The 15937-nt window shown below is 44.8% G+C and overlaps 1 protein-coding gene across 5 annotated transcripts in view; it reads left to right on the forward strand.

The window, feature by feature from the left end:
• The window catches only part of PLEKHH3 (pleckstrin homology, MyTH4 and FERM domain containing H3), a 169386-nt gene that overhangs the window by 46817 nt on the left and 106632 nt on the right, over nucleotides 1–15937 (forward strand). The window contains exons 1-2 of one of the 5 annotated variants that reach the window (XM_056549092.1): nucleotides 7160–7224; nucleotides 15289–15370. The exons of 3 other annotated variants lie outside the window; for them this stretch is intronic. The gene's annotated coding sequence lies outside the window, so the exon portion shown is untranslated. Of the gene's footprint in view, nucleotides 1–7159; nucleotides 7225–15288; nucleotides 15371–15937 lie in introns of those variants that run through there. One more of the 5 variants, XM_056549091.1, reaches the window with a different exon arrangement.

Genomic DNA, 15937 nt, shown 5'->3' on the forward strand with positions numbered 1-15937 from the left:
TCCACCCCTCACATTATATACAGTATCTCCCATAAGTGAGTCCACCCCTCACATTATATATACAGTATATCCCATAAGTGACTCCACCCCTCACATTATATATACAGTATCTCCCATAAGTGACTCCACCCCTCACATTATATATACAGTATCTCCCATAAGTGAGTCCACCCCTCACATTATATACAGTATATCCCATAAGTGAGTCCACCCCTCACATTATATATACAGTATCTCCCATAAGTGACTCCACCCCTCACATTATATATACAGTATATCCCATAAGTGACTCCACCCCTCACATTATATAAACAGTATCTCCCATAAGTGAGTCCACCCCTCACATTATATACAGTATCTCCCATAATTGACTCCACCCCTCACATTATATATACAGTATCTCCTATAAGTGAGTCCACCCCTCACATTATATACAGTATCTCCCATAAGTGACTCCACCCCTCACATTATATACAATATCTCCCATAAGTGACTCCACCCCTCACATTATATACAGTATCCCCCATAAGTGACTCCACCCCTCACATTACATACAGTATATCCCATAAGTGACCCCACCCCTCACATTATATATACAGTATTTCCCATAAGTGAGTCCACCCCTCACATTATATATACAGTATATCCCATAAGTGACTCCACCCCTCACATTATATACACAGTATATCCCATAAGTGACTCCACCCCTCACATTATATATACAGTATATCCCATAAGTGACTCCACCCCTCACATTATATACAGTATCTCCCATAAGTGAGTCCACCCCTCACATTATATATACAGTATCTCCCATAAGTGAGTCCACCCCTCACATTATATACAGTATATCCCATAAGTGAGTCCACCCCTCACATTATATATACAGTATATCCCATAAGTGACTCCACCCCTCACATTATATACAGTATCTCCCATAAGTGACTCCACCCCTCACATTATATATACAGTATATCCCATAAGTGAGTCCACCCCTCACATTATATACAGTATATCCCATAAGTGAGTCCACCCCTCACATTATATACAGTATATCCCATAAGTGACTCCACTCCTCACATTATATATACAGTATTTCCCATAAGTGACTCCACCCCTCACATTATATACAGTATCTCCCATAAGTGAGTCCACCCCTCACATTATATATACAGTATCTCCCATAAGTGACTCCACCCCTCACATTATATATACAGTATCTCCCATAAGTGAATCCACCCCTCACATTATATATACAGTATATCCCATAAGTGACTCCACCCCTCACATTATATACAGTATATCCCATAAGTGACTCCACCCCTCACATTATATAAACAGTATCTCCCATAAGTGAGTCCACCCCTCACATTATATACAGTATCTCCCATAAGTGACTCCACCCCTCACATTATATATACAGTATCTCCCATAAGTGACTCCACCCCTCACATTATATATACAGTTTCTCCCATAAGTGAGTCCACCCCTCACATTATATACAGTATCTCCCATAAGTGAGTCCACCCCTCACATTATATATACAATATCTCCCATAAGTGAGTCCACCCCTCACATTATATATACAATATCTCCCATAAGTGACTCCACCCCTCACATTATATATACAGTATATCCCATAAGTGAGTCCACCCCTCACATTATATATACAGTATATCCCATAAGTGACTCCACCCCTCACATTATATATACAGTATCTCCCATAAGTGAGTCCACCCCTCACATTATATATACAGTATGTCCCATAAGTGACTCCACCCCTCACATTATATATACAGTATCTCCCATAAGTGACTCCACCCCTCACATTATATATACAGTATATCCCATAAGTGACTCCACCCCTCACATTATATATACAGTATATCCCATAAGTGAGTCCACCCCTCACATTATATACAGTATCTCCCATAAGTGAGTCCACCCCTCACATTATATATACAGTATATCCCATAAGTGACTCCACCCCTCACATTATATATACAGTATCTCCCATAAGTGACTCCACCCCTCACATTATATATACAGTATCTCCCATAAGTGAGTCCACCCCTCACATTATATACAGTATATCCCATAAGTGAGTCCACCCCTCACATTATATATACAGTATCTCCCATAAGTGAGTCCACCCCTCACATTATATATACAGTATCTCCCATAAGTGACTCCACCCCTCACATTATATATACAGTATCTCCCATAAGTGAGTCCACCCCTCACATTATATACAGTATATCCCATAAGTGACTCCACCCCTCACATTATATAAACAGTATCTCCCATAAGTGAGTCCACCCCTCACATTATATACAGTATCTCCCATAAGTGACTCCACCCCTCACATTATATATACAGTATCTCCCATAAGTGACTCCACCCCTCACATTATATATACAGTATCTCCCATAAGTGACTCCACCCCTCACATTATATATACAGTATCTCCCATAAGTGACTCCACCCCTCACATTATATATACAGTTTCTCCCATAAGTGAGTCCACCCCTCACATTATATACAATATCTCCCATAAGTGAGTCCACCCCTCACATTATATACAGTATATCCCATAAGTGACTCCACCCCTCACATTATATATACAATATCTCCCATAAGTGAGTCCACCCCTCACATTATATAAACAGTATATCCCATAAGTGAGTCCACCCCTCACATTATATACAGTATATCCAATAAGTGAGTCCACCCCTCACATTATATATACAGTATATCCCATAAGTGAGTCCACCCCTCACATTATATATACAGTATCTCCCATAAGTGAGTCCACCCCTCACATTATATATACAGTATATCCCATAAGTGACTCCACCCCTCACATTATATATACAGTATATCCCATAAGTAAGTCCACCCCTCACATTATATATACAGTATATCCCATAAGTGAGTCCACCCCTCACATTATATATACAGTATATCCCATAAGAGAGTCCACCCCTCACATTATATACAGTATCTCCCATAAGTGAGTCCACCCCTCACATTATATACAGTATCTCCCATAAGTGAGTCCACCCCTCACATTATATATACAGTATATCCCATAAGTGACTCCACCCCTCACATTATATATACAGTATCTCCCATAAGTGACTCCACCCCTCACATTATATATACAGTATCTCCCATAAGTGAGTCCACCCCTCACATTATATATACAGTATCTCCCATAAGTGAGTCCACCCCTCACATTATATATACAGTATATCCCATAAGTGACTACACCCCTCACATTATATACAGTATCCCCCATAAGAGAGTCCACCCCTCACATTATATATATATATATATACACAGTATCTCCCATAAGTGAGTCCACCCCTCACATTATATATACAGTATATCCCATAAGTGAATCCACCTCGGTGCCTCATGTTCTCCCACTCAAACCCCCAAATTGCTGTTACTACACCCCCTTCCTCTTCTGGCACATACAGCTCTTTATATGTACAGCTCTGCTACATGCACTGCACACACACACAGCTCTATACATGCACTGCACACACACATACAGCACTGCTACATGCACTGCACACATAGCTCTGCTACATACACTGAACACACACAGCTCTGCTACATGCACTGCACACACACCACTCTGCTACATGCACTGCACACACACCACTCTGCTACATGCACTGCGCACAGACCGCTCTGCTACATGCACTGCGCACAGACCGCTCTGCTACATGCACTGCGCACACACAGCTCTTCTACATGCACTGCACACACACAGCTCTGCTACATGCACTGCACACACACAGCTCTGCTACATGCACTGCACACACACACAGCTCTGTTACATGCACTGCACACACACAGCTCTGTTACATGCACTGCACACACACAGCTCTGTTACATGCACTGCACACACACAGCTCTGTTACATGCACTGCACACACAGAGCTCTGTTACATGCACTGCACACACAGCTCTGTTACATGCACTGCACACACAGCTCTGTTACATGCACTGCACACACAGCACTGTTACATGCACTGCACACACACACACACACACAGCTCTGTTACATGCACTGCACACACAGCTCTGTTACATGCACTGCACACACAGCTGTTACATGCACTGCACACACACACACAGCTCTGTTACATGCACTGCACACACACAGCTCTGTTACATGCACTGCACACACAAAGCTCTGTTACATGCACTGCACACACAGCTCTGTTACATGCACTGCACACACACAGCTCTGTTACATGCACTGTACACACACACAGCTCTGTTACATGCACTGCACACACACAGCTCTGTTACATGCACTGCGCACACACAGCTCTGTTACATGCACTGCGCACACACAGCTCTGTTACATGCACTGCGCACACACAGCTCTGTTACATGCACTGCACACACACAGCTCTGTTACATGCACTGCACACACACACAGCTCTGTTACATGCACTGCACACACAGCTCTGTTACATGCACTGCACACACACATCTCTGTTACATGCACTGCACACACACAGCTCTGTTACATGCACTGCACACACACACACAGCTCTGTTACATGCACTGCACACACACAGCTCTGTTACATGCACTGCACACACACAGCTCTGTTACATGCACTGCACACACACAGCTCTGTTACATGCACTGCACACACACAGCTCTGTTACATGCACTGCACACACACAGCTCTGTTACATGCACTGCACACACACCACTCTGCTACATGCACTGCGCACAGACCGCTCTGCTACATGCACTGCGCACAGACCGCTCTGCTACATGCACTGCGCACACACAGCTCTTCTACATGCACTGCACACACACAGCTCTTCTACATGCACTGCACACACACAGCTCTTCTACATGCACTGCACACACACAGCTCTGCTACATGCACTGCACACACACAGCTCTGCTACATGCACTGCACACACACACAGCTCTGTTACATGCACTGCACACACACAGCTCTGTTACATGCACTGCACACACACAGCTCTGTTACATGCACTGCACACACACAGCTCTGTTACATGCACTGCACACACAGAGCTCTGTTACATGCACTGCACACACAGAGCTCTGTTACATGCACTGCACACACAGCTCTGTTACATGCACTGCACACACAGCTCTGTTACATGCACTGCACACACAGCACTGTTACATGCACTGCACACACACACACAGCTCTGTTACATGCACTGCACACACACAGCTCTGTTACATGCACTGCACACACAGCTGTTACATGCACTGCACACACACACGCAGCTCTGTTACATGCACTGCACACACACAGCTCTGTTACATGCACTGCACACACAGCTCTGTTACATGCACTGCACACACAGCTCTGTTACATGCACTGCACACACACAGCTCTGTTACATGCACTGTACACACACACAGCTCTGTTACATGCACTGCGCACACACAGCTCTGTTACATGCACTGCGCACACACAGCTCTGTTACATGCACTGCGCACACACAGCTCTGTTACATGCACTGCGCACACACAGCTCTGTTACATGCACTGCACACACACAGCTCTGTTACATGCACTGCACACACAGCTCTGTTACATGCACTGCACACACAGCTCTGTTACATGCACTGCACACACACAGCTGTTACATGCACTGCACACACACAGCTCTGTTACATGCACTGCACACACACAGCTCTGTTACATGCACTGCACACACACAGCTCTGTTACATGCACTGCACACACACAGCTCTGTTACATGCACACACACAGCTCTGTTACATGCACTGCACACACACAGCTCTGTTACATGCACTGCACACACACAGCTCTGTTACATGCACTGCACACACAGCTCTGTTACATGCACTGCACACACACATCTCTGTTACATGCACTGCACACACACAGTTCTGTTACATGCACTGCACACACACAGCTCTGTTACATGCACTGCACACACACAGCTCTGTTACATGCACTGCACACACACAGCTCTGTTACATGCACTGCACACACACAGCTCTGTTACAAGCACTGAACACACAGCTCTGTTACATGCACTGCACACACACAGCTCTGTTACGTGCACTGCACACACACAGCTCTGTTACGTGCACTGCACACACAGCTCTGTTACAAGCACTGCACACACTGTTCTGCTACATGCAATGCACATACACAACTCTACTACATGCACTGCACACACACAGCTCTTCTACATGCACTGCACACACAGCTCTTCTACATGCACTGCACACAGCTCTTCTACATGCACTGCACACACACAGCTCTGCTACATGCACTACACACACAGCTCTGCTACATGCACTGCACACACACACAGCTCTGTTACATGCACTGCACACACACACAGCTCTGTTACATGCACTGCACACACACAGCTCTGTTACATGCACTGCACACACACAGCTCTGTTACATGCACTGCACACACAGCTGTTACATGCACTGCACACACACAGCTGTTACATGCACTGCACACACAGCTCTGTTACATGCACTGCACACACAGCTCTGTTACATGCACTGCACACACAGCTCTGTTACATGCACTGCACACACAGCTCTGTTACATGCACTGCACACACAGCTGTTACAAGCACTGAACACACAGCTCTGTTACATGCACTGCACACACACAGCTCTGTTACATGCACTGCACACACACAACTCTGTTACAAGCACTGCACACACTGCTCTGCTACATGCAATGCACATACACAACTCTACTATATGCACTCCACATACACAGCTTTGTTACATGCACTGCCCACACATAGTTCTACTACATGCACTGCACACATACAGCTGTTACATGCACTGCGCACACACACACACAGCTTTCTATCTGCACTGCACACACACGCACGCACACACAGCTCTGCTACATGCACTGCCCACACATAGTTCTACTACATGCACTACACACACACAGCTTTCTATCTGCACTGCACACACAGGCACACTCAGCTCTGCTACATGCACTCTATATCCACATCAGTCAATACCTGTACACTGCTCCCTTCCTAGCAGTACAGTTACCACAGGATATTCAGCCTGACTCCTCCCCCACATGTGACTGACCACACGGTCAGAGGTCATGGAAGGTCCTTTAGCCCAGCAGCCTCCAAGGAGCTGTTATCCTGCTGCTGTGAGTGGCAGTGATACAGGGCTGTGAGGTAGGAGAGGTCAGAGGTCAACAGGGGATGAATGTCAGTGTGATTATTAGTTACTGTGGGGATGGATGTGAAGGGTGGGATAGCACCTGGGTCAGTCAGGGTGCCCCCCCCCCAAACTATACTTCAGTAACAGTCACCTTTCATTCAATAGCTATAACAAGGGTGTATAGGTGCCAGCTGGTTAGTGAGGACAAAACATATGTATAATTTATCACAACTGCTTTCATTCACTAGTTTGTCCTTTGACCTTCTATTGCAGTGGTCCCCAAACTGTGGCCCTCCAGATGTTTCAAAACTACAATTCCCTGCATGCCTGGACAGCCTACGGCTGTCCAGGCATGCTGGGAATTGTAGTTTTGCAACATCTGGAGGGCCACAGTTTGTGGACCACTGTTCTATTGTGAGCAGCTTCACTCCCATTGTAAAATGTCATTTGTATAACAGGATTTAGTTGTTACTTAAAATAACCCGTGTGATGAGAAGCGGAATTACACCGCACTGATCCTCACGATTACACCGCACTGATCCTCACGATTACACCGCACTGATCCTGACAATTACACCGCACTGATCCTGACAATTACACCGCACTGATCCTCACGATTACACCGCACTGATCCTCACGATTACACCGCACTGATCCTCACGATTACACCGCACTGATCCTCACGATTACACCGCACTGATCCTCACCGTTACACCGCACTGATCCTCACGATTACACCGCACTGATCCTCACAATTACACCGCACTGATCCTCACGATTACACCGCACTGATCCTCACGATTACACCGCACTGATCCTCACAATTACACCGCACTGATCCTCACGATTACACCGCACTGATCCTCACAATTACACCGCACTGATCCTGACAATTACACGGCACTGATCCTGACAATTACACGGCACTGATCCTCACAATTACACCGCACTGATCCTCACGATTACACGGCACTGATCCTCACGATTACACCGCACTGATCCTCACGATTACACGGCACTGATCCTCACGATTACACCGCACTGATCCTCACGATTACACCGCACTGATCCTCACAATTACACCGCACTGATCCTCACGATTACACCACACTGATCCTCACGATTACACCGCACTGATCCTCACAATTACACCGCACTGATCCTCACGATTACACCGCACTGATCCTCACGATTACACCGCACTGATCCTCACAATTACACCGCACTGATCCTCACAATTACACCGCACTGATCCTCACGATTACACCGCACTGATCCTCACAGTGACACCGCACTGATCCTCACAATTACACCGCACTGATCCTCACGATTACACCACACTGATCCTCACGATTACACCGCACTGATCCTCACAATTACACCGCACTGATCCTCACAATTACACCGCAATGATCCCTACAGTTACACCGCACTGATCCTCACAATTACACCGCACTGATCCTCACAATTACACCGCACTGATCCTCACAATTACACCGCACTGATCCTTACAATTACACCGCACTGATCCTCACAATTACACCGCAATGATCCCTGATTCTCTCTGAATTGTCCTGATTATCTACCGCTTTATAAAATCCATTAGTGGTAAGAAGACCCTCGATGACTCATGGATACGAGACTCAATTGTCAGACTATTATGGAGACCTTTAGATGGCCATGAAATCCTATACACTGTAAGGCCAGGTTCAATGGGATTTGGCTGCACTGTACATCCAGTGGGGTTTCTGTGGCGGAAACATTTGCCGCTGCAATCACAATTCTGGTCTTTACAGAAAGAATTAAAGGGGTACTCCACTCCGCGGAGGTCATGATGTCATGACCACGCCCCTCGTGATGACATACCATGACCCCTCAATGCAAGTCCCATAGAGGGGGTGTGGTGTGATGTCGTGAGGGGCGTGGTCGTGACATCATGACCTCCGCACCCAGCATTCGGAATTAAAGGGGTACTCCGGCCCTAAGACATCCCATAGTGGGGGTGTGGTGTGATGTCGTGAGGGGCGTGGTCATGACATCATGACCTCCGCACCCAGTATTTGGAATTAAAGGGGTACTCCGGCCCTAAGACATCTTATCCCCTATCCAAAGGATAGGGGATAAGATGTCTGACCTCTTTGAGCTGCACGCCGCACTGCCAGCTCAAAAAACTGCAATGATACTCCGGCCCCGTGGTTGGCACCCGGCAGTTTGTGAGCTGGCAGCGCGGCGTGCAGCTCAAAGAGGTGGGTGCCGAATGCAAGATTGCGGGGGTCCCCAGCGGCGGTCAGACATCTTATCCCCTATCCTTTGCATAGGGGATAAGATGTCTTAGGGCCGGAGTACCCCTTTAAATGTTCTAAATGCTGGGGAAGTGGAGTACCCCTTAAACATGTCAATTCTTTCTGTGGAATTCACTCGGAATTGCTGTCTAAGGAGACATTTTTGATCGGCCCTGTTTGTGAGGTGTCTGCTGGGCATTCCGCAAACATTACACCATGTGAACATGGCCTGAGGGTTTATAAACATGGGCGAATTTTGTGCAGATATTCCTACCATTGATTTTAATAGGTCAGCAGAAAATCTGCATTAGTGCACCCCCTTAGGGTCTGTTCACAAGGGCGGATTTCCTGCAGATTCTTCTATCATTGAATTAAATCAGTGTTTCCCAACCAAGGTACCTTCGGCTGTCCGGGCATGCTGGGAGTTGTAGTTTTGCAACAGCTGGAGGCACCCTGGTTGAGAAACACTGGGGGAGATTTATCAAAATCTTTCCCAAGGAAAAGTTGCTGAGTTGCCCATAGCAACCAATCAGATTTCTTCTTTCATTTTTCAGAGGCCTTTTCAAAAATGAAAGCAGTGATCTGATTGGTTGCTATGGGCAACTGGGCAACTTTTCCTCTGGACAGGTTTTGATAAATCTCCCCCTCCGACTTTAATGGTTCTGTAGAAAGTCTGCAAATCTGCCACTATTGCAGATTTTCTTCTAAACCACTTGAAGAAAAATGCTGCTGCGGAATATACGCAGGAAATTCGCCAGTGTGAACAGATCCTAAAGGTACGTTCACACGTGCGTATTTTGCTTCATATTTCTACAAATGATTTTGCTACCCATTGACTTCAATGGGTAGAAAAATCTGCTGCAGAAAATCTTCAGCAAAATATGTACCCTCTTAGGGTAGGGTTACGCGAAACGGATCCGCAGCGTTAAAAACACTGGGGATCCGTTAGGGGATAAGATGTCAGATCGCCGCAGTCCCGCTGCTGGGGACCCCCCGGGATTGCCGCTGCGGCACCCCGCCATCATTACTGCACAGAGCGAGTTCGCTATGTGCGTAATGATGGGCAGTACAGGGGTCGGAGCATCGTTACGTCATGCCTCCGCCCCTCGTGACATCACGGCCCGCCCCTTAATACAAGTCTATGGCAGGGGCGTGACGACCGCCACGCCCCCTCCCATAGACTCGTATTGAGGGGGCCGGGCCGTGACGTCACAAGGGGCGGAGCCGTGACTTAACAATGCTCCGGCCCCTGTACTGCCCGTCATTACGGGCAGAGCGAACAATGACAGCGGGGTGCCGCAGCGGCAATCCCGGGGGTCCCCAGCAGCGGGACCGCGGCGATCTGACATCTTATCCCCTATCCTTTGGATAGTGGATAAGATGTCTAGGGGTGGAGTACCCCTTTAAAGAGACCAGTCCAGTCCCAAGACATGTCCTTACATGTCCTTATATGTCCTTATACCACTAAAGGTTCCCATGCACCTTTTGCTAATGTTGGCGGAACTAGCCACCTTCACGTGGGTCCGGCCAACTATTTAAGAGGTATGGCGCCTCCCGATGACAATGGTGGAGAAAGTGGTCGGGCATGCTGGATCTTTGCTGTCCCAATCCGCTTGGTAATGCATTGCTGTCTATGAACACAACACATTACTTTGTGATCCTAGCGCCAGCATGTTCTGCCTGCCTCCATTTTCCGGCAAACAAACCGCCGTGTAAACACACCTAAGGGTATGTTCACATGGCGGAACTTCCGTACTAAATTCCACAGAAGAATTCAGATGAAAATTCTGCCGTAATTTACTTCAAATTGATACAGCAGGATTTATGCGGTGGGAATTCTGTTTTCCGCATTCTGTCGAAATATAAGACTAGTCTTATATTTTGTGGAATTTCGCAACGGAATCCTGTTTAAATCAATGGGGCTTGAATTCCACAATTCTGAATTTCTATGAAAATGTGGAAATTCCGCTTGTGAACATAACCTAAGGCTTTGAAATTGCAGGCAGAAATTCCGCTTACTAAAATGCATAGTATAGTGAATGGGTTTCCATTCACAAATTCACACTTCAGAATTAGTGAAGCGGAATTTGTGAACGGAAAATCTGCTTGAAAATTTCCGCCTCAAGAATGGCGTTGCTCATTCTTCAGGCGGAAATACTCACGGAACACATTGCAGTCTATTGGAGACTGCAGTGTCCACGTGGTCCTATCGCCGACTGATTCAGTCAGCGCTGGCCGCACTCGGACTTAGGCTAGGTTCACACTATGGAATCTCCGGGCAGAAAATTTCCGCCCGGAGATTCCGTAGTGTAAACCTAGCCTAAGTCTATGTTTACACGGGGGGAATGTCTGCACGGAAAATCTCCATGTGGACATTCCCCTGACAGCGGAGCCCCACCAGAACACAGGGCTGGGACCGCTCGGAAATGTGCCGTCTCATAGACAGCAATGCAATCCATGCCGAATAAACAGAAAGAATAGACATGTCTATTCTTTTTTGCGAACACCGGAATTTGAATTTCCATGCCAGATGTTTTCGGCGTGCAAATTCCGCCATGTGCACTGCGCAGCAGCATCCCATTGAAATCAATAGCACTCTGCTGCTGCGGAACCTCCGTGCAGGATTCCGATGCGGACTTCCAAACGGAAATTCCATCATGTGAACATGTAGCCTAATGGTCTGTGAACTTCACTGATTTCCGATGGGTCGTGATAGATTTTTCTCTGTGCTCCTTCTCAGGATAAATTTTTTAACAATAGCATTTTTTCTTTTCTTCCAACAAGTTGATCCTTGCAATTGCAAAAATAATAAAATAGAATAATAATTTGCAACATAAAAAAAAAAAAAAAAATACTGTATATATATATATATATATATATATATATATATATATATATATATAGTAAACTTGAGTAGCCGTATTAGTCCAGTGATGCAGATGCAAATCATAAAATGTTACAGTATCAATATGTGGCCTATCTTAGTGTGAATTCTCCATAGCAGGACAATTTATGGCCTATCTTAGTGTGAATTCTCCGTAGCAGGACAATTTATGGCCTATCTTAGTGTGAATTATCCGTAGCAGGATAATTTATGGCCTATCTTAGTGTGAAATCTCCGTAGCAGGACAATTTATGGCCTATCTTAGGGTGCATTCATACCACATTATTGCAATACAGTTCCCGTATACGTTGTCAATGTGAAAACCGTAAGGAACCATATTGAAAACCATATGCATTGACTCTCTATTGAAAACCGTATACCAAACGATGGATCAGGTTGTGTCCATTTTGCATCCTGTACGGTTTTGTCAGGTTTTTTTCCCGTGCCCAAAACCGTAGCCTACCACGGTTTTTGGTCCGGGTGAAAAACTGTATTAAACCGTATACTTTTTTTTTTTAACATGGGAGTCAATGGGAACCATACAGAACCGTATGTGCATACGGTTCCATCCGGTTTTCACCATACGTTTTTTTGACTTTGCACAGTTATTTTTTCAATCAAACAAGTGAAACTTTTTCAAAATGGAGTGAAAAGTTAAAAACTTATACGTTTTTTTCTCAAAAAACGGATGCAACCGAACATCATTTTTCAAACAGTACACGGTTTACGGATTGAAATTTGTACACATGTTTTGATACAGTTTAGTCAGGTTTTGAGGAATCCGTTTTTCATCCAAAACCTGATACGAGAACTGTATTGCAAAAACGTGGTGTGAATGCACCCTTAGTGTGAATTCTCCATAGCAGGACAATTTATGGTCTATCTTAGTGTGAATTCTCCATAGCAGGACAATTTATGGCCTATCTTAGTGTGAATTCTCCATAGCAGGACAATTTATGGTCTATCTTAGTGTGAATTCTCCATAGCAGGACAATTTATGGCCTATCTTAGTGTGAATTCTCCATAGCAGAACAATTTATGGCCTATCTTGATGTGAATATTCCATAGCAGGACAATATATGGCCTATCTTAGTGTGAATTCTCCATAGCAGGACAATTTATGGCCTATCTTGGTGTGAATATTCCATAGCAGGACAATTTATGGCCTATCATAGTGTGAATTCTCCACATCAATTGTCTTAACCCCTGCATGTTTGTGACATTTTAACCCATGTCTTTTGCTTATGAGCTTAGATTTGCTTTGGACTTGATAAAGGGAGGAATCCCAAAATCTTGTTTCTACAAAATTTTGTTAGTCCAACAAAAAAGATATTACAAAATACTGCAACATTTTTTGATTTGCATATATATATATATATATATATATATATATATATATATATATATATATAAATTCAACATGTGTGTGTGTATGTATGTTCCACAAAAACTTAAAAACGGCTAAAGATATTAACATGGAACTTGGCACACATGTTACTTATATGTCAACAACAAACATAGGATAGGTGATTTAACCCTTACGCACCCCTTACTCGGGGTTTATGTTTAAAGTTCCATACAAGTCTATGGGAAATATATGTTACTGCATAACTTCCAAACGGCTGAAGATATTTCGATAATACTTGGTCACATGTTACTTATATGTCCACTTAAAATATAGGATAGTTAGATTAACCCTTAACTACCCCCATTTGTGAGGGTCAGAGTTTTTGTTTAAAGTCCAATGCAAATCAATGGGAAATGTATGTTCTCACATAACTTCTATACGACTGGAGGTACTTCAATACCTGGTAGACATATTACGGGTTGGGATGGGAGGACGGGATGGGAGGTCGGGATAGGAGGTCAAGATAGGAGGACGGGATAGGAGGACGGGATAGGAGGTCGAGTTGGGAGGTCGGGATATGAGGACGGGATAGGAGGGAGGTGAAGATAGGAGGTCGGGATAGGAGGTCGAGATAGGAGGTCGGGATAGGAGGTCGGGATAGGAGGACGGGATAGGAGGTCGGGATAGGAGGTCGAGATAGGAGGTCGAGATAGGAGGACGGGATAGAAGGACGGGATAGGAGGTCAAGATAGGAGGATGGGATAGGAGGACGGGATAGGAGGTCGGGATAGGAGGATGGGATAGGAGGATCGGATAGCAGGTTGAGATAGGAGGTCAGGATAGGAGGACGGGATAGGAGGACGGGATAGGAGGACGGGATAGGAGGTCGGGATAGGAGGATGGGATATGAGGATGGGATATGGGGTTGGGATATGACAACAATATATAGGGATGGGATTTGAAGTCAAAAGCTTCCTCCTTTGTTGATTTTCCTCCCCAACAAGGATGAGGAAGGAAAAACCGGGCAACGCCGGGTACTCAGCTAGTATGTGTATATATATATATATATATATATATATATATATATATTTACAAATGGCGGAGGACAGCACAACCACTGTAAGTCTTGAGATAGTAATCCGGGTGCAATAGGAAAGAAACGTGGTCCCAGTCGCAGACCACTTCCATAGATTCCAACAATAAGTCCAACAGCACTCACGGGTTCAAGTAAAAAACACAACAGTGTTTATTTAAACCATGTTCCAATGCGTTGGAACATGGTTTAAATAAACACTGTTGTGTTTTTTACATGAACCCGTGAGTGCTGTTGGACTTATTGTTGGAATCTATATATATATATATATATATATATATATATATATATATATATATATAATAAAAAAAAAAATTCTATATTTATTTTTCCTAATACTAAATTTGTCAGGTGTTTTTTGCACAGCAGTGATTGGGGTCCAGTTATTCCCAATTTTTCATGTTTATCATAGCAATTGATCTATGTATAAACTAAGTAAAAAATGTTTCTACCTTTTTCGTTTCTTTCTAGTTATATACACATACATCTGATACACCGATGGATTTCGCTGACTGAGTACATTCACATGCAGTGAACGCTGCCAAATATTGAGGTATCTGTGGTTTCTTTACAGTGGTTAACCCCATTTCCACATCTCCAAACCAACAGGGGCCTGAGCTGGGATTAAGGAATTCCCATAAAAATCCTATTGTTGATCCTACAGATGTCTCTGGGGTCCTATCAGTGTGTGGGAGGGTAATCCAGACATGAAAGTAAAGGATTCCTTTGAAAGACATATAGCAATTACTGTGCCGAGCGCGAGTAGCCTGTAGGGTGGACTGGAAAATCCTATAGTGTTTTATAGGAGGAAAGTGCTGTCTGGGGAAACCATTCTGACTTTGTAAGATCTTGATCCTATTAAGTCTGTAAAACAATTGATGACTCTCTTAATCGCAGTGTGTGAAAAGTACAATACGTGCGACTTCTAATGGGATCTGTAAGCCATGTAGGCACAGACAATAGGGTAGGACATGTCCATACAGCTCCCTCTCCACAATATAGTGCTGGGCGGTATGACCAAAAATGTATATCACAGTATTTTTGTAAATTATGGCGGTTCCACGGTATTTAACGGTATTTACCGCCTACCCCAATCTCACCCCCCCCCAACCTGAGGAAC

This window comes from Hyla sarda, chromosome 12 (genome assembly GCF_029499605.1).
Source record: "Hyla sarda isolate aHylSar1 chromosome 12, aHylSar1.hap1, whole genome shotgun sequence".
Taxonomy (NCBI): Eukaryota; Metazoa; Chordata; class Amphibia; order Anura; family Hylidae; genus Hyla; species Hyla sarda.